The sequence below is a fragment of the Magnolia sinica genome, chromosome 3 (genome assembly GCF_029962835.1).
Source record: "Magnolia sinica isolate HGM2019 chromosome 3, MsV1, whole genome shotgun sequence".
In the NCBI taxonomy this organism is placed as follows: Eukaryota; Viridiplantae; Streptophyta; class Magnoliopsida; order Magnoliales; family Magnoliaceae; genus Magnolia; species Magnolia sinica.
In genome coordinates, this window is record NC_080575.1 from 76,706,460 (window position 1) to 76,727,505 (window position 21,046).

General features: G+C 38.2%; 1 pseudogene; it reads left to right on the forward strand.

Moving 5' to 3' along the window:
* Nucleotides 1-6,745: 6,745 nt before the first annotated feature.
* LOC131240041 (probably inactive leucine-rich repeat receptor-like protein kinase At5g48380) lies at nucleotides 6,746-7,910 on the forward strand (annotated as a pseudogene).
* The last annotated feature ends 13,136 nt before the right edge of the window (nucleotides 7,911-21,046 follow it).

The window sequence follows — 21,046 nt, forward strand, 5'->3', positions numbered from 1 at the left end:
AAGGAAGTTTTTGGGTTTTGTTTTCTTGAGGTAAGACTGGACGTGGGAGCAGGGTGATCGGTTTTTGGGTTTTAGACAGAGAGTACAGGCGGTCTGCTGCTGTAACCGTTTGGAGAAAGGATTGAAGAGACATGTCCAAAGGTTGGCTTGGCTGGAACAGGATGCCGGAATGGGAGAGAGTGAAGAAAGAATAAGTGTTTTCTTCTTTTCTTTACTTTTTTGTTTTATTTTTTTTTTTATTTGCTTCAGGTTCAGGCTATTCATGTGTGGCTAAACCTCTTAGCTAGGGCTAAGAGGTGAAGCCTGTAGCGAGATGGGAGATACTGTTTCATGCCTTTAATTCATAAACTGAATTTGGTATATTTAATTATTAAAGGAATATTTTTCCTAGTCTTTAATGGTCTGTTGTGACTGAAATTACAATGGGTTTGCAATGGCTTTGAATATTTCTTTCCCCTTTTTATGTTTATGAAGTCAGGAAGCCCTGTTGTTCATCATTGCTCCATGGGCATGGTAGGATGACAGTACCCTTCCTAATCCTCATACATTGTTGATTGGTTGGTAATTAGTTTAATCCTATTATTTGCTTTGTCTCCTGGGCATGGTTAGATGATGGAATCCATTCTAATTCATATACCTTTCATCTCTTGAAAACTAGATCAAGTAAGTTGAGTTTGAATTCCATAAACATTGATGCAGGCATAAGATCTTCCTGATCTCTACAAGTGGATCCTTTGAATCCCTAGTTCCCTTCCTCTGAATTATTTAAAGCCTTAAATAATTGTTCCACAATTATTCCTTAAATTTTACCAGGTGTAGATCACATCTTAGCCTAGTTCTAGTTCTACTTGGTTTCAGATAACGTAGAGGTATCAGTCCCTGTGGATTCGACCTCGGTCTTACCGAGTTTATTACTACATCACAACCCTGCACTTGGGTGTGAACAATATGGAAGTGGACTAATATCCTTTGATGTGTGAATGCTCAATTAGCCTAAATAGCAAACTGAACTAAATACAATTAAACCACTAAAATTTTATTAGAAACACTTCGTAGACTACAACAAAACATTTTTTTACCATATTCTACTATATGTGTGTGTGTGTGTGTGTGTGTGTGTGTGTGTGTGTGTGTGTGTTGGGTTGAAAGTCAATTTACAACAGACCATGAACTATCGCAAAAGTAAATAAAATCCGTTGCTAAATGCTTAACCGTAGGTGATACTTTGCGACAGATCAAATCCGATGTAAATCCCATAAAATCCGTCACTAAATCCTGCACTATAAACACCATTTCCATAAAAATTTATGCTCGACAGACATTTTCCATAAGAGATGGACGAACCAAGTCCATCGTTAAACTAAGCCGTTTTGCGACGGGCAAAGTCCGTCACAAAATCACAATTTTGGCATGGTGTCATGAAGGCCACTGATAATTTTAGCAAAAATAACGTTATCAGTTATGGGTGAGCAGGCACAATGTATAAGATAGTGCTTGCAAATGATTCTATCCTTGCAGTTAACAGACTGCAGGATTCTCATTGTTCTAAATAACATTTCATATCCAAGACTGATATTGGGGAGCATATAACACCGCATTGTCATTCTTCTCTTGAGTTTTTGCATGGAAAGGCAAGGCTTTTGGTATGTAAATACATGACCAGAGGAACTCTGTATTAGCAGCCACACAAGGAAGACGGCAAAGCCAATGTTATTGACTGACCCTTGAGGTTGAGAATTGCAATTGGAATGGCAAGAGGCCTTGTTTGGCTTCACCATAATTGCAATCCATGTTTAATTCACTGCAACATAAGCTTCAAGCATATACTATTGAATGAAGAATATGAACCTGTAATCTCCAATTTCACATTCGCAAGGCTTATAGGTAGCATCGTTAATAGCATATTTGGTGATGTAGGTTATGTTGCTCTCTAGTACACACACATGTTTGAGGCCATTCCAAAGGGCAATATATACGCTACAAATAGTGTTGCTCAAGCTGGTCATCGGCAAGGAACCTACTTGAGCAATGAGTGCCCTTCAAAGGAATTTGGTGGATTGGATTGCTTATCTTTCATATAACTACTGTATCCATGCCATTGATAAGTCGCTGATTTGGATGGGCCACTATGATGATATCTTCAAGTTTATCAGAGTTGCTTGTTCTCGTGTTGCATCTGATCCACACAAAAAGCCTACCATGTTTGAAGTATACCAGCATCTACGGGCCATTGGGAAGTGATACGGTTTTGCAGTTGAAGATGAGATACAAATGCTAAGCAATTAGAGATTTCCTATTGAGACCTACAACAAGTTTAAAAATAAGAAGATTGGACCGGTAATGATTCTTCAAAAGATCAATGACAATGCTTATGTTGTTGATCTTTTGGATGACATGGAGATCTTACATAGTTTCAACGATGCGGACCTGAATGAGTATCATGAACCGAGGCTAGACGAGAACTTGAGGTCGGGCTCTTTTGAAGTGGAGGAGATTGATGCAAAGTGGGTCGCATACACTTTTATGGCAAAGATGGACTAGAGAAGGCCGATCGGAGGTGGAAATGATCTGGACCGTCAAAACCTTAAATCAGTCATATTTGACAAATAGGGATGAGTTTTTCAACATATTATGTATGATTTGGGGGGTATGAGGACCTAGAAAAGCCAACCAATCTAGCTATGCCGGGTTGCCCACACTAGGTTTGTGAGATTCCATCAGATCGACGGTTAAAAGTTTTGTTTAATTTCAATTTAACTATCTATAATAAGTTTTAATTTGAGTATAACTTTTGATCTTTTGAGTTGTAGAAATTGTGCCCAACATGAAAAGGGCTTAAAACGGTAGGAGAATAATGTGGTTGGGCTAAATTGGGCACTTACTATTTTCGGCCGAAAACCACGAAATCTAGTAAGAATAGAGGTCGTTTATAAATAGAAAGTTGACAATTTATAGTAAGCCAGTTTTTTAAGGTATTTGAGTTGGAGTTAAGTCTAAAACTCTATCATAGGTTTGAGCTCCTTATTTAAATATTTGTAGTTTCATTTTTTATCATCAATCAAGTTATGTTGCATTTATTAAGAATTATTCAAGCTTTTACGTACCATGGATTTGAGCTTTATTAGGAGTTCAGAGAGCTCCATAGATTCGGAGTAATTACGTCCCCGAGGAATATGGTATTCGACCTTATCTTGTCTCTCGCCGCACCGTTAGGTAATCTATACTCGGTGATTTGAAGTGAATACTCGCTCATTTTTCAGTTTTAATTATTGTTATGCTCGGTCCAAAGTTAGACTAGGGATTTGGATGGTCTGAATTGTCGTACGACTGACTGGGTCATTTATAGGGAAGAAAAGTCGAATGGTCATGAATGACAAGCACGGCAAATTAGGCGGATGATTCCTATGGAATATTGGCTATTGACTCTTGACTTGACTTTTCTCGATTTTCTCTTTGCGTCTTGGTCTCTTGGGCCAGTGCCTCACCGGATAGTACTTCAATCAGTAGTTCGCTGAACCTCCTAAAACTGTATTCCTCCAGCCCTGCTACAACAGATATAGCCCAGCATGATTGTTCCAAACCAACCATTGTGAGAATATGCCTTAGCCCAGCATGATTGTTCCAAACCAACCATTGTGAGAATATGCCTTTGGCATGCAAATTAAAAATCTCATCAGATGAACAATCGTCGCAGCAAGTTTTTCGTGAAGATAATGAAACCATTTGGCATTTGGTTTTGAATATTTGTTTCACATGAACCAATCAGATTGCCTAATCTGTTGATGAAGATATCCACAGAACCGGCCATTGATTATGAAGGAAGGTCCCCTGAATAATGCAAACTCGAAGGCCATTAATAATAATATTTAAAAAAATAAAAAATAAAAATAAAAATCTGATCAACTACTTTAGTCACCTAAGCGGCAGCTAGCCATACCTTGCACACCAAGAGCCATGGTGATTGAACTTTCACCACTTCCACTCTTGTCAATGACTATCCACAGCGTATGTCACGCCCTAAGAAAATGTCAGGATGGCACTCCTATTGGTAATTTTGTGCAGCACTTACCGATATGCTTCAGTGCCATCGAATTCATTCATTTTATGTGCCTCATCACGATCAAAGAATTACCTACAAATCACAGTAGTACAATTTCCAAAACTCAGGTGGGGCCATACCATGTTATGTAGTGCTTCTTAGCTATGATATTATGAGGTGACCGACATGAGTGTTGACTCAGCCTAATTTTATGGATAAAGGCTAAACAAGGGGTGATCGACCTTATGGACGGGTTGGATTACACAAATGTTATTCCTTCCCCTCACGTTAGAGAAAGTGACCCTGGTGGGTGCTCATGCGATGTGCGCAAGCGTGTTTTTTTTTTCTTTACACACACTTTGACGAGAACATCCAACCAGTTAATAAATATCAATATTCCTTGCCTATGTTAAAATTCCAAAAAGGAAGGAATGCGGTCAAAGATTCTTAGAATATTCATCTTATGGGTTTGGATCTCCTGTTGTACGGGTTTTAAGTGAACAAGTTATTTAGATCCAATTTCGAAGAAGTCACATCGATAGGATTAGTTATTAGGTCTACTAAAACTTAAATTCAATTTGTTTATTTTTTTTGTAGTCCTCTATTTTATTAGGAATATCTTAATTTCTTGCCAACATAATTTATATGTGGCCCACAAATCCTAATAACTCGTAACAGTGTCCATTAGATGCGAATAATATTTTTTGTGATATGATCAATGTAACTAGCGGATGTTGATCATGCTTCCAATCATAGACTTTCATAAATTTTAGAAGTTAATAGATGGAGTTGATTCTACACATGCGATGGTAGATCCCACAGATAGTGTACAAACGCCCTTAGAAGTTTTGTTGTGGTGTAGTCAATTTAAGAAGTTTTCGACTATAGGAGTTCAATTACCATTGTTTCTTGTGGTGTAGTCCATTTAAGCCTAAGTTTTGCCTCCTTTTGGGCTCATGTGTTAGGGTTGAAGTTGTCATATATTGAGGGTTGATTTTGTCATGTATTGAGGGTTGAGTTTGTCATATATTAAGATTAATCGAGGTTGTCAGCGTTAAGGTAGACTATCTCCTTCATTGTCTTCCATGTGATAATCACAATTACCCTTACCTACCTTAAATCCTTCTCACCAAAACAACAATAACCATGGCCATCCCTCTTCATCCATAATCAAAAGTAGCCTCCACCTCTAATAAAATTTTATTCAATTAAAATATCTTCCACATATTAGTGGCTTATACTTAGAAGAAATTAATGGATTGTCGGAGAATAATAACACTTATGTAAGGCTTGAAAAGTTGATGTCAATAAACATACGCGGTAAAATGCAGTCGAATGGAGTGGTTGCTAAAAGACATGTTTGAAAATAAAGAAGAATTAATAAAAAAAAAAATAGCAAAGACAAAAAAATCTTTCCTAATGGACTAAGCTACAAAGCAGGGGTAGCATCATCCACTAATTCTTTCAGAAGTGATAAAAAGGCCTACTTAAGAATATATTTGAGAGAATTTGGAGGCATTTCTCCTATCTAGGAACTCTAATTAGATGGTTGCATCCCACCCTTTTTCCACGAATCCGTTGACTTTTTTTTAATGTGTTTATAAATTTCGTGCCCATATCTTAGGTTCTTCGTGATTTTGATGGACGGTATAGACAGAGGCATCATAATTTGCGCAGCCATCGGTGGTGTAGCCATCGGAATGATAATACTGGTGCTTCTTCTACAGACGGGAAAGAAGAAAGAAGAACACGTTGAAGCAATCCAGTGGGTGAAGTGTACTCAAGGAACCAAGGAAATCAAGGTTAGTTCATTTCCTTTCTCCCATTTCCCATGAAATGTACATTTCGTTTTCAAGAAAACATGACAATTGCATAGATCACCAAATTCCTTACCGGATTTGACGTAGGGGAGGACGTGAGGTTGAGCACCGTCTTCCTCAAGAGGATAACTATTCCAAATCCACGGAAGTTCTCTGGACTCCGCACAGAGACTTCTCAAATCCACGAGGAAAGAAAGCAGAAAATAGAAATAAATTCTAATAAATTCGAAATTGGTTGATGAATAATTAAAAACGAGTTCATAACTCTTTAAATAAGGGTACCAAGCAATGGGAAAGAAATTAGAATCAAACTACAACTCAAACTCCTAGAATCCGCGACTTACTATAAATAGTAAACTTACTATTTATAGACGGTCATGATGTATACTAGTGCGCAAGGTTTTCGGCCAAAAATAGTAAGTGTCCTATTTGGCTTCACCAAACTGTTCTCCTAATTATTCTAAGCTCTTTTCACGTTGGGCGCAACTCTTAAAGCCCGACGGATGAAGAGTTAACTAAAACTTACTATTTATAGTAAAAACGAAATTAAAACAGGGAAACGACCATCGATCAAGGGGTTTTTCTCAATTCTGGGCTGTGCAACCCGGCGTAGCGGGTTGGTTGGCTAAAGTAGCTCGTTCTACCCCAAAATCATATATTTTACGTCAGATAACTCATTCCGGATTGCAAGATACGCCCGATCTAAGGTCCGATGGTCCGGATCACTTCTGTCGTCGACCGGGCCTTTTCTGATCCATCTTGGCCATGAAACTGTCCATGACCCGCTCTACATCAGGATTCAATGCGCCGAAGGCCAAAATCTCCTCCTCTGTAACCCTAACATTGTTTTATTTTTCAGTCAGAACATACTACTCGGGTATGGCAATGTCCACATCTCCACCTTCGAGAGGACGGTTCCAAGAATGAGGTTGAACAATCTACTGAAAGCTGCTAACAATTTTAGCAAAAACAACATTATCGGATCAGGAAGAGCAGGAACCGTCTACAAGGTGATGCTTCTTGATGGATCTTCCCTTGCAATTAGGAGGCTTCGTGATTCTGAATATTTCCACAAGGAATTCATGTCTGAGATGACCATGTTGGGTTCCCTAAAACACCGTAACGTGGTTCCTCTTTTGGGTTTTTGCATTGCAAGATATGAGAGGCTGTTAGTATACAAATACATGCCCAAAAGAACTCTGTTTCAGCAGCTACATGAGGGAGTCATGGAATGGCCTCTGAGGATGAGAATTGCAATTGGGGTGGCAAGAGGCCTTGCATGGCTTCACCACAGCTGCGATCCCTGCATAATTCATCGCAACATAAGCTCCAAATGCATCCTCTTGGATGAAGATTACGAGCCAAAAATATCCAAATTCAGATCCGCCGCGCTTATTGGTGTTCCGACACCAATCTGAGTGTTCATGTAAATGTCAAATCCGATGATATGGGTTTGCTTGCTCCTGAATTCACAAGCAAGACCAGTCGAGCTGGGGATGTATACAGCTTTGGTGTGGTACTGCTCGAGCTGATTACCGGCCAAAAGCCTTCTAAGGTGGCGAATGCCCCAAAAGGCTTCAAGGGGAATCTGGTGGAGTGGATTACTGAACTTAAAAACGTTAATTTTCTCAGCCATGCCATCGACAGGTCTTTGATGGGAAAGGGTTGTGATAACGAGCTCCTTCAGTATCAGAGAGTTGCAGTTGATTGCATTGCGTTTGATCCGGAGGAGAGGCCTACAATGCTTGTAGTATACCAGCTTCTTCAATCTATTGGAAAGAGATACCATTTCATAGACGAAGATGAGATGCAACGGCCACAGATATGTATCGACATGGATGGCCCAGATGAACTTAATGTGAGGCAACAAATATAGGAAATTCAGCAGAACGGTTTGAATTTGAGAAGAATTATAGTCGACGCCAAATTAAGAATAGTGGCATCATTTTAGTCCTTGAATTCTGCATATTAGAGAAATCTTCTTTTGTATATTGAGAATGTTTGTATGATTGATGAAAAGTGGCATCACTTAACATTTGTTTCTGTAGTTTTTATTGTCTATCCAGTCCGTTGATCCTGGATGAAAATAAAAAACAATTATCAGCTTGATACAAAACTTTTGTGGCCCATTAATAGTGAATCACCACTGTTTTTTCCTATAATATGGCCTACCTGATAAGTAGATCCGCTTTTATTTATTTATTTATTATTATTTTTGGCTAATTCCCTAAAATTATTCAAAAAAAAAAAAAAAAAAAAAAAAAAAACACGAATGGACGGGGCAGGACACTGAATACACAGGTAAAGGTGGGCACCAAGGTAAGAGCCGCACCCTCTTGGGTGAGGCCGGGGTCTCACCTAACCGCTTGTGGTGCGGCACATTCTAGGTGGAGAGAAGAAAATTGTAAGTGTTTGACATGTGGAACATCCGTGGGCACATCATGATGTATGTATCAGATCTACACTGTCCATTCATTTTTTCATATCATTTTATGGAATTTTACAAAGTAAGAGGCAAATCCAATACTCAAGTGGGACACAGTATAGAACCGTGGGAATTGGATGTCTACCATTGAAACTTTTTGGGAGCACAGAAAGCTCTGATCAAGCTGCTATTTTGTTTTCCTTTCATCCAGGTTTGTATGACATCACGAAGAGGTTAGATAGCGAATAAACCTTACAGTGGATCCTAAGAAAGTTTCAACAGTAGTTGTTCAATCCCCGTTGCTTTCTGTTGTGTTGTGTGGTCCACTTGAGATTTGGATGTGCCTCATTTTTAGATTTATGATTTAGAATGATTTGTAAAACTTGATGGACGGTGAGCATTTAAAACATAAATAATTGTGGGGGCGTAGAGAAATTCAACACCAAAAAGGTTAGGTTGTGCAGCGAGAAATCCGGTCATATCCTGTTAACCGGAGTCACCGCAATGAAGTGGAACCACTACAAGAAAAGGGGGCTTTAGCCTCATTTCAAAATTGAGGCTAAAAAGGTTAAAAACTGAGGCTAAAGCCTTTAGCCTCAGTTTTGCCTCAGTTATCCAAACCGAGGTTGAAACCCTCGTGGCTAAAGGTTTTAGCCTCAGTTTTAGCAACCGAGGCTAAAATGACTTTTATAGCCTCGGTTCTTCAAGTGAGGCTAAAAGAACCTTTTTAGCTTCAGTTTTCTCGAAATGAGGCTAAATCAAAATTTTAGCCTCCATTGTTTCCAACTGAGACTAAATCTAAATTTTAGCCTTAGTTGCCTCCAATTGAAGTTAAATCTATTTTTAACCTCGGTTCTCAACAACCGAGGCTAAAGCCTTTAACCACGGGAGTTGTAGTCTCATTTTAGGTAATTGAGGCAAAACTGAGACTAAAGATAGATTTAGCCTTTGTTGGCATCAACCGAGGCTAAATTCAATTTTTAACATCATTTATTAATAATCGAGGCTAAATCTAGTTTCTGTCAACAAAAGCTAACAATATTATAATCAACCAATGATTGAATCTGTTCATGTTTCACCCATTTAACATCCATCATGACAACAATCAACAAGACAATTAATGGTCAATTTAAAGTTTTCAAAACAAACAAACTGCCACATAGCCTTCCACATTCAGTAAGGTCCCCTTCCACGTGACTATTTTCTCTCGAATTGGAGCATCATTTCCATGAGTTACCATCAATCCTGTAAAAAGGAAAACAGAAAACTAAATTATGATGAATATCATTAGCTTAGAAAGAAGAGCATGATCAGTCTTAAAATACTCACTGGAGGTTATTGTTTAATTTTCTCAACATGTGGAATTCTTCTGTTTTTTAGCATTGGCATGTCACTAACCATCCTCCACATCAAGTAAGAGGAGAGCCTGTACATGCCTGAAGACCTCTCTTTTATCAGCATTGCACGCTCTTGAGGGAAGGTGAAGATAGCCTGGAAGACAGGGAACGTGCCTCAAAATCCTGAGATGAAGAAAATGAGCCCAATCTGTGTTGACAGGAAAAAAAAAAAAAGAAAAGGCATGAGAACAAACACTTTACAAGGACAATAAAACCCATGTTTGGTTGCTAGTTTTAATATTTCTCTACACAATATTTCCCTTGCTTTATAGAAATCAAGTTTGATTTACACTCTTTAGTTGGTTTTTACAGTCCTAAGAGTTCTATTTCACAGGCTTTCCTAATAAGAGAACTTGCAATGACATCTTCAATTTTCATCTATTGAAAAAAAAATAAAAAAATAGAAGAGAAGATATATCCGGGTTCTGATACCTGATCTTGAATGTGGTCAAGGGTAGATTGCCACCATAAAAGACCTGTAAGCAAAGCGACCACTATTACTTGGCCAAACTTGAGGGGGGAGAACACCTCATGTTTGCTTTCTTTCATACCCTTCCTCATCAAGACTGTGAACTGGTCCCACCATGATGTTGTCCATCTCCCCATCTTTTTATCATTTACGCTCTCTCCCCCTTGAATTTAATCCCTTTAAGCTCCCTTTTCAGCTTCTCAGCAATGTTACTCCTATAGGAAGCAGCCAGTTCTTCCTTCACAGCTGCCCTATTCTCCTCCACATCATCACCAGATATACCTTCAAATAGATTCATTTAAGGATTTAAATTAGAAATTAAACCATTTTCTTTTATAACAAGGAAGAAAACAGATGAATATTCATACCATTCACAAGGTCGAGAAGGAAATCAAAAGGATTCGTGGCGACTGAGGGAGTGTGATTGATGCTGGAGAAGTACTCCAAAGCCTCTGACCCTTTGCCGAAATAGAGAGGGTTCCCATCTGACATGATCAGTCTTATGAAACGTAGAATTCTCATGAGAGTCCATCTGGTAAATATTGAAAGATATTTACAAACAGGGCCATCATATACCTTCCATCTGGTGATCGATGAACACTGAGAAACTGAAACGGATGCTTGCACTGAGGACAGGAAGGATTCTGATTACCAGGGAAATTAAAATCAAACAGCCCCTAAAAGATTTACCTTCCTCTTCTCTCTCCTCTTCCTTGTCGCTCTCCTTTAGAGAGCTCTTCCCCGACGGCTGAGACTCGATCATTCCCTCCTTTTCCGTTCCCTTTCCCTGAATCTTTTACTGATTAATCTGATTAATTATCTCTGGGCTGTAACTAGCCCTATTCACTAGAAGCTTTCTTCCTCTGAATAGTGAACCATTCATTGCCTCTATTGCTGCCTTCATCTCTTTTGTCCCTTCAATCTGAACAAAAATGGAGCCTCTAATTACAACAAATCCCCTTATCCTAGGAATAATGACTTCTTTCCCCTCTCTATACCCCTAAACACCCTTTGAAAATGTGATTCAAACCATTCCTCTGAAAAATCTTCGATGTATGCCGTCGGTAACTCCTGCAACACTCAGGTCTCAGCTCCCCTAGTTCAAACAATTCACCTATTTTAAAATATTATTAAAGCCCCCGCCACTTTAAAAACATAAAATGGAAGCCAAGTAAAATGTAAGAAGAAGAAGAAGAAGAAGAATAATAAAATGAGTGTAATTTGAATCATAAATTGGGAACCAAATCATAAATTGTAAGATTCCAATCATAGAATCATAGGATTTATTCAAGAAGGGTTTCAAATTGTTTTTCCTAGGATTTGACTTAAATTATAGTCCCCAACAAAGCTCTCAAGTGTTTTCTACCGATTATCATAGTTTTCTTAAGCACCAGTCATTAGATTCATGGAAGTTATTTCAACATTGTTGATTATAGTTAGTAACTTGTACATGCCAATATTACAACTAGACTGCATATGAGGGGGCAGAATAAAACTGAAAGGTTAGCACTTGTATTAAACAAGCAAACACGCCAAGGAAAGGCACGTTTTCTATAGATGGTGAGATGACCATTCCAGCTTGGAACAGAGGCTCTCCAGCAGACCTTAAGCAGAATTTTAAAAGAAAACTTTTAAGTGAATTAAAGCTAATGCAGGAAACGTTCTGAATATATCCCAGTAACCATTGATGAGCTGACCTTGTTTTCCAATACATTTATGGTATATTCTAGCTCTTCCACAAACTTCTCTAACAGCTTCACCTCCTCCTCCTCTTCAGCATAGTTCTTCCTTGCCTCAGCCATCTGAGATTGAAAGGGAAAACATTGAGAATCAAACATGACATAAGCAGGGAAAAAAAATCAGAAATAAGGTAATGATAACAAGAATTAGCAAGCACCTGTTGAGCTTCTATAGCAATTGCTTCATTTTCTTCAGCAACAGCTTGTGCCATTTCTAGCTCATAGCAAGAGTCTCCTGCCAATTGCAAAGCAGAGATGATGGCAACGATTCTCTGACCCTTTTTGCTACATAGTGTCCCCAAGGGCCATGGCCATCAAACACACCACAGAACGTCATGTCTTCTTGGCATCCAAATTCCTACAACCCATATAGAACCCACATTTAAAAAAAAAAAAATACATAAGAATTGAGCTCTTAGCAATTGAAAAATTGATTCATACTCATCAAACAACTGAAAATCGCTCTCATTTCTTCCTATACAGATCTCCATGCTGAAACTAAAACTTAAAACATTTAAACCTGTGTGGAATTAAAATAGCTTTGAAAGTAAGGAGACAATGAAATAGACTTAAAATATTTAAACAATGCATGGAATTAAACATATAAACCTGTGTAGAATTAAAATAGCTTTGAAAGTAAGGAGACAATTGAAAAACTTAAAATATTTAAACAATCCATGGAATTAACTAGCTTTCATCAGAAAAACATCTTGGCAAGGAACTACATGATACATGACCTGAGGATGGGCCCTGACATTTGGTGATCCACACTGTTGATCTGATGATTCCAATGCTGGATGGGCCACACCCAAAAATCACTCCAATGGGACAATCGTAACGGATTAGTTAGCTTCTGTGTGTGTGTGTGTGTGTGTGTGTGTGTGTGTGTGTGTGTGTGTGTGAGAGAGAGAGAGAGAGAGAGAGAGAGAGAGAGAGAGAGAGAGAGAGAGAGACCTGTAGTGAAAGAATGACATTCACTGCGTCGTACAATCTGTTTGCATCAATTGGTTCACCAACAGTTTTTGATGGAATCTGCGACAACAAGAGTGAAGCCTGCACAAGCAGAAAGGCCATGCACATTTAGAAATGTGAAGCCTGCACAAGAGTGAAGCATGCACCTAATCAATTAGATACACAAGAGTGTTTAATTACCTTTAAACCTTCTGCAGTGCAATCTGATATGGGCCATCCATGATCTCTAGTTGAGAAAGGCCATGCACCTTTAGAAATGTGACAATACCAGAAACTAAGATCACCAGGGCAGTCTTCCAAAACCTTCAAAAACAAAGTGGAACAGGTCATAGGAAAAAGTAGGGGAGGACCACGGTCAAGATATCCGAAAACAACTTGATTTTAAAAAATTTACTGAGAGAGTAGAAAACTACTACTCCCAAAGTAATATAATGAAACCTGCGAATTCTTTATGTACTCATGCGATTTCTTAAGAGTTGGACCAAATTCCTCAAGAAGGCTATTTGAGATTATTGCCTGAACAGTGAAAGCAGTGTCCCATAATTGACTGCCATTATAACCCTGCAGTTAACCACAATCACCAAGTGAGTTTTGAATCGAATGTCCTCCGGAAAAATCCTTGAGAAGCTTCAACTTATGAGGTTTTCTTGACTAATTGAATGAGAGCAAATCAACTTGTGCCTACAGCATATAGAAAAAATCATCACAATTTCTAAGTTGGCATTATACTATTCCTCCCACTCTCATCTGTCCATTTCTAAGTTGGCAAATCATCGGATTTTTCAGGTTGGTTACAGTTGCCATGCAACCATTCAAACTGTCTACTACAATGTGATAGCAGATATGTTACAAAATGCTTGCATACAAGATGGTGGGCCCATATGAAAACGATGGATGAAAATAGGCAACACTGCTACACTTCTAAGACACATTCCAAACATCATATTGTTTGAACAGTCCTAAAATATGAATTAGTGGGCATCTTTTTTGTTAAAAACAGGAACATTGGATTTTTCACTTTTTAACTTTCCAATAAATATCCCATGTTGGAAATGTGGCTACATGGCCATTAAATCAACCCTATGTTGATGATGGTGACGCAATAGCCCAACCCATGACCCGATTCCTGCTTTTAATCATAAGAAAATTCTCTCTAATTAATGAGGAACAATCACATACAAACATTGGATGCTATGCTTACTATGCTACCCTGTTATTAGGACTGCTCATAGTAAGCTATGTACCTGAGCTTCACACGTGGTGGATCCTCTGGTCAGGAACCACATTGCCTAATTTTCAGTCCTGAACTGGAAAATATGTTTGCCATACTCCCTTTTGTAGAAGTATGTCCAAACAGGCCCCAAATTCCATGGTTTTGAAGATTTTAAATGGTTGATAATAGCAAAACCATTTCATTGAATGAGTAAAATAACTCAATTTTGGGAAACAATGACAATCTCCATTGATCTACAGCCCTTCTGTCATCCCAGCACATTCACAAACATTCTGTCTAATCAAGAAGAAAACGCAAGGTTTAATGGCATTTCCTAGTATTATTCATTCATAACAAGTAAACCTTAAAATGCAGTTGTGTTTGTATTTATACTATCCTAGAAATATTCATGATTGATTCACTAAAAAAAGGAAAAATTATATTCTAACAATTGATAAGAACATACCAAACCAAGAAACATTAACAGAGAAGTTGAGTATCAGCCATAAGAGGATGCTACATGAAACTTCTTCACAAAAATTGAGATTTTTTGGTAACTAGCAACAGTCAATACCCATATGACGAGCAGCCTTCCATGTGTTGACGAAGAGGTGAGGCAACATCACCAATCTCCCCTATACACATATATACTTCCAAATCAGGTGTATTAGACAAAATCTCAGAAAAGAACATCAAACATCTGATTTATTAGACAAAATGCTTGTTGAATTTCCACTTCTCTGAAAATTCACCAGATGCAGCATTGCTTAAAAAAAGGCCAAAACCCTAATTTCCAAACAAAAGAGTCAAAGAGAGATCTCGAAAGGGGCCATGGTTTATAAGATCAGCAAAAAACAGGCAATTACTTTGCTTTGTTTCATTTTGTTGCTAATGGCGGTAGTTCACAGTTGATGCATGTGGTGATAGGTACTTCTCTAGATACAGAAATTAAATGACCAACTTTATAGAAGCGAAGACTTGAATGAGGTAGCATCTCTATATGGAGAGTAGAGAGGATTAACACACCTTATTTGCTAGTTGTACAAGGCACTTCTCTAGAGAAGAATGCAGAGCAACCCTTTGCTCATTTATGGCATCTCCCAATTTTGGTAATTCAATGGAGCACAGGAAGCATTTGTGCAAGTATCTCATCAGGTCATTTATTGCACCAACTATAGCTACCATATCGAAAAAGAACAAAGTCTTGCACAAACAGCAGATTGTTCAGTACTGCTGTTTTGATCAAAACAAAGTTCAGAGATAGGAGATTGCACAATCCTGCATTAAAACAAATCTATAAATACCCCAAACTTTCAGAAAAAAAAAAAGAGAGTAAAAAATATAAATACAGGAGTACCAAACTGATTTTAACTATGTCCAAGATGGTAGGACACGAACAACGCATACTCGACCCCATTTTGATCAGGCTTGGTCCATTGGGTACCTTTTGGACGAAATCCAAATCAAACAAGAGGTAAAGCAATCAAAAGTAGAACATCCATATTGGAGACTGCAATACCTGAAAATGAAGCATGGGCACCTAAAATTAAGCAAACATATTAAAATGTTAAAGCCAAAAACACCAAGCTCTTTGCCAAATGACCAAAAAACACTAGACTGCATGAAGATATTGCCAAATGCAAAGGTAGTCTGAATCCAAGAAAAATGAGTACAGTACCATCAGATATTCCTAGATCTCCAAGTTCATTAGCAAACAAAGCATGAAGCAAAAACGTATGGCCCACCTTTTTCCAATCTGCAACCCTCATTTTAAGACAGCCCTTAGATTCTTTTGCATGTCAAACACATAAATACACATAAATACGACTTGGACTGAAAAAGAAAGGACCAACTATTCAATGATGGTAAACTACAAACTCATGAAATGTAATAAAACATAAATATATATATGTAAAAGATAACACAAATGAATCTCAGCAAAAAACTACCTATTGATTCTTCGGAACCTCAATTTTCAATAACCGAGGCAAAAGGGTAGACTTTTGGCCTCAGTTGCTCACCAACCGAGACAAAAGGGTAAACTTTTGGCCTCAGTTTTCAATAATCGAGGCAAAAAGGTAGGCTTTTGGCCTCAGTTTTCAATAACCGAGGCAAAAGGGCAGACTTTTGGCCTCAATTTCTCACCAACCGAGGCAAAAGGGCAGACTTTTAGCCTCAGTTTCTCAACAACTGAGGCAAAAAGGCAGACTTTTAACCTCGGTTGCTCACCAACCGAGGCAAAAAGGCAGACTTTTGGCCTCGATTTCTCACCAACCGAGGCAAAAGGGCAGACTTTTGGTCTCAATTTCTCATCAACCGAGGCAAAAGGGCAGACTTTTGGCCTCAGTTCTCAACAACCGAGGCAAAAGGGTAGACTTTTAGCCTCAGTTGCTCACCAACCGAGGCAAAAGGCAGACTTTTGGCCTCAGTTGCTCACCAATCGAGGCAAAAGGGCAGACTTTTGGCCTCAGTTCTCAACAACCGAGGCAAAAGGGCAGACTTTTGGCCTTAGTTGCTCACCAACCGAGGCAAAAGGGCTGACTTTTAGCCTCAGTTTCTCACCAACCGAGGCAATAGGGAAGAGTTTTGGCCTCAGTTTCTCATCAACCGAGGCAAAAAGTGAATTTTTAACCTCAGTTCCTTTATAACTGAGGCTAAAAACCATATTTAGCCTCCTTTTTTTGAACCGAGGCTAAAAAATTGAGGCTAAAGGCCTACTTTCTTGTAGTGAACAGACCTGTGTTCCACGCTATTTCCCATGACTCCCACCAACAATGACGCGGATTTTCTGGGAAAGGCTTTTGTGAAGAAAGTTTTTGCTGGGATGCAAGGTGGGGCTAATGTAATGTTTTTGAGAAATCTACTCCATTCATCAACCATTCATGGGGCTAATGTAATGGTTTTGAGAAATCTACTCCATTCATCTGTTTTGTGAGCATTTAGGACACTAAAAATGAAGTGGATCCAAAACTTAAGTGGAACATAGGACAGGAAATTTTGGGGAAAGAAATTCCTGCTGTTTAAACCTTTCTAGCTCCACCTTGAAGTTTGTATGCCATCCAAGCTGTTTATAAAGTAATTCCCACTGGGATGACGTAAAGACACGAAAAACTTAACCTGATACAAATCTTTTGTGGCCAAATGAATGTTTCAACAATGGTAAGTAAATTCCAACTGTTTCCTCTCGTGTGGCCTACTTGAGTTTTAGATCTACCTAATTTTTGTGGAATGTATTAATTGATCTCAAAATTAGAATGAATAGGATAAATTTCTCACAAACATCACAGTGGACCCCACGTGCATCCAGCGCAGGAACTTCTTTAGAAAGTCGTAGGCAGGAAATCAGCGTCCAACTAACGAGACACCAGATTTCTCTCACCCAAATAGATGCTAACTACGGGACACAACTCTTAAGATGTAGAACTTTTCTGAAATCGGATTGCATACTGAGTTACTCAGTATGCTCTTATCGTACTGAGTAAACTCAGTTGGGCCCACCTTGAATGTATATGGTCTATCTACACCATCCATCCGTTCTTCCATTTAAATTAAGGGGTTGAGCCCAAAATTGGAGCATATCCAAAGATCAAGTGGATCATACCATAGGAAACAGATAGGGATAATGATTTCCACCGTTGACACCTTTCTAGGCGCCACAGTGATGCTTATTTGTTATCCAACCTGTTTATAAGATCATATGGACATGGATGAAAGGAAAACACACATATAAGCTTGATCCAAAACTTCTGTGGCCCCTAAGAATTTTTTAACAATAGTCGTTCAATTCAACTGTTTCCTATGGTGTGGTCCATTAGAATATTCTATATACTTCAATTTTGGGCTCAGGGCATACAATTATCTGGTATAATTGATGGAAGGAGCGGATCATATACATAAATCATGGTGGACCCCACAAAGTTTACCCAGTACGCTAAGCGTAGTGAGTTACTACACAATCCGCTTCCAACTTTTCTAGGTCCCACCATGATTTGACTTAGATTTAGACAGTCAATCGATTTTTTCAGATAAATATAGAGCATGAGCCAAAAAATAAGGTACATCCGGAAGCTCAAGTGGATCACACTATATAAAGCAGCGGAGATTGAACAAACTACCGTTGATACTTTCATAGGGCCAACCGTGAGGCTTATTTTTCATCTGATATGTTCATAAGATCAGATATTCCTGGATGAAGTTAAATACAAATTTCAACTTGCTCAGAACTTTCTGTGGCCCCAGAAAGTTTTCAATGGCAGAATCAATTCCTACTGTCTTTAGTGGTATGGCCTACTTTAGCTTTGTGTCTGCATTGTTTTTGAGTTCATATCCTAAAATGATTTGAAAAAAGTGAATGGACGGCGTGGATATAAGATGGATATAAGAAATACATCATCATGGGGCTCACATAAATTTCACACCTCAAGAAATACGTTGCTTACCATGTGGTTAGAGCCGAACAAGAATTGAGCTAGCTCGGTTACTCGCTCGTTCAGCTCGAATAAGCTCGACTTGGCTTAACTCAAAGCTGGGTTTAAATGAGCCAAGCTGATTTTGTAAGCATGAAAGGATTTTGAGCCGAGCTCCAGTTGGCCTGAGTTTGACTCAACTTGGCTTGAAGCTCGGCTTGAGTTTGACTTGGTTTAGCTTGGCTCGATTCGGTTGAACTTAATTAATATATTATATTTTATATTATATATAATATAAAAAAGGGCCTCATGTATAAAAATTAGAAAGAAAATGCTTGAATCGAAAGTTTGAACTTGAAATCGGCTTGAAAGCTTGAGCTGGAACTCGATTCATAACCTCTGGATCCACACCATGATTTGTATTAGATGTTATCATAGCCTCTGGACTTACACCTGATGGTACTGAATGATTTCTTTTTGGTTTGGTTGGTGGTTGGGGATGTATATTTTTGGATAGGATTTGTTTGTTGTACCAAGTTGCTTGACATATTTTGGGACTTACGTACCCAAACAGGTAAAGGGATCATCATGATATGGTCCGATGGTTTGTGCTTCTGGTAAAACACAAAGGTGCGCAAGATCAGCATGAGAAATTAATGTCGATTACGTGAATATGAACTGAAGTTAACCTGGAGATATTATTATAGGACTTATTATGTTGAATGATACTAACATAGATTGATATGTATATTTTGGACTTTGATGTTGTTGTAGATTGATATGTAGTATATTTGATACAATCCATGAAATGATCCTAGTTAGTATCTTCATTCCCTATATGTTTGCATTTAATCATCAGCATGAAAGATTACCAACACTAGCAGGTAGATAATATTGTACTAAGTTTTATTGCAGGTAGGACCATATAGCTTATTAATTAGGAGACTCCATTTTAAGGAATAAAAAAACTCCCTTCATTATATTATTCAACAGTTTTTTTAGTGAGATGTAGATATTCTTTTGTTGGAAACATTGTTTAATATACATTCTTGTTATAGGTAATTAGTAATGCCAAAATATTCCGTGGTATTCAGTGGAAGGAAGCTAGGTATTTATGAAACCAGCTGGGATGAAGCATGAGACCAAGTGGATCGTTATAATGGTAGCTGATACCAGAAATACGCTACTTACAAGGACGTAATTTCAACATGGATTTATGAAATGGGAGAGACAGTTCCCACAGGTATAAGTACTGAAGAATCTCATGAATCTTGGACTTTCCCAACAAGATAGTTTGGAAAGAAGGAAAAAGGATGCAACTATATAATACTGTACTAGGGCAGATGGCATCGACCAGATAAGCAAGGAGTCGACACAAGAAGTCGATTGCGAGGCAGGGAACTTGAAGTTCTTGTTTGACTTCTTATTGTGATGATCAATTTCTTTTTCCGTTTTGGCTGTTCTTTTTTTTTTTTTTTTTGGTTGTTCTTATGTGTGCGTGTATTGGATATGCGGCCCATGTACTGTTCGATGGGCATTTCTTGCATGGACATCTCGGGTAACCTTTTTTTAGTATATTTTTTTAGGACTGTTTTAGATATTATGTTGGGAGGCTGATTACTCTAGGCTGTATGATATCCCAATGGTACTATTAATGATTTCTGCATGGTTATGTTATGCGCATTAAGGCCCAGTTTGTTAAATCTGAAGTCTAAAGCCTGAATTTGACATATGAAGCCTGAATCTAAAATCTGAATCGAAGTCAAAAAACTTGTTTGGTAACTATTAGTGAATTCTGAAAATTAAGTATTGAATTTGGAAATGTTTTACATAATGAAGAATTTTTTTTTTTATTAAATAATATTAAAATCATCCTATTTATTTATTTTTAAAAAAAATCAACTATAGGAAATGATCCAAAAAATGAGGAAGATCCATATCTCATGTGGACCACACCATGGGAAACAGTCGTGATTGAATGCCCACCATTAAAAGCATCTTAGTGACTTCAAAAGTTTTGAATGAAACTAATATTAGGTTGGATGGTAAATAAACATTACAGCGGGCCTTTGGAAGTTCTTAACTGTGTATGTTCAATCACAACTGTTTTCTTATGGTGTGGCCCACTTGAGATTTGGAGTCTTATTCTTGGGCTCATGCCATAAAATGACCTGGAAAAATAAACAGACAAGGTGGATAAAACATATATATAAGGGTGGGTCACATAGCACCGTCCAGTAACGGCTGCTAGGCAATTCCTTCTGGATCCAATATCCACCTAGCCCGGCACCCAAATACACGGGAAGCGGAATGCGTGGTGTGCTCATGTGATTGTCACCAAGTTATGTGAGCAACACCATAATATATGTGTTATATCCACACCATACATACATTTGGTGACATCAATTTAGGACGAGACAAAAACTAAGTCAAATCAAAAGCTTAGGTGTACAACAAAACAGAAAGCAGTGAGACAATGATTCTCACTGTTGAAACATTCTTATGGCCCACCATTATGTTTGTTTATTTGTCATCTAATTTGTTCATGAGGTCACAAAAACCTGGA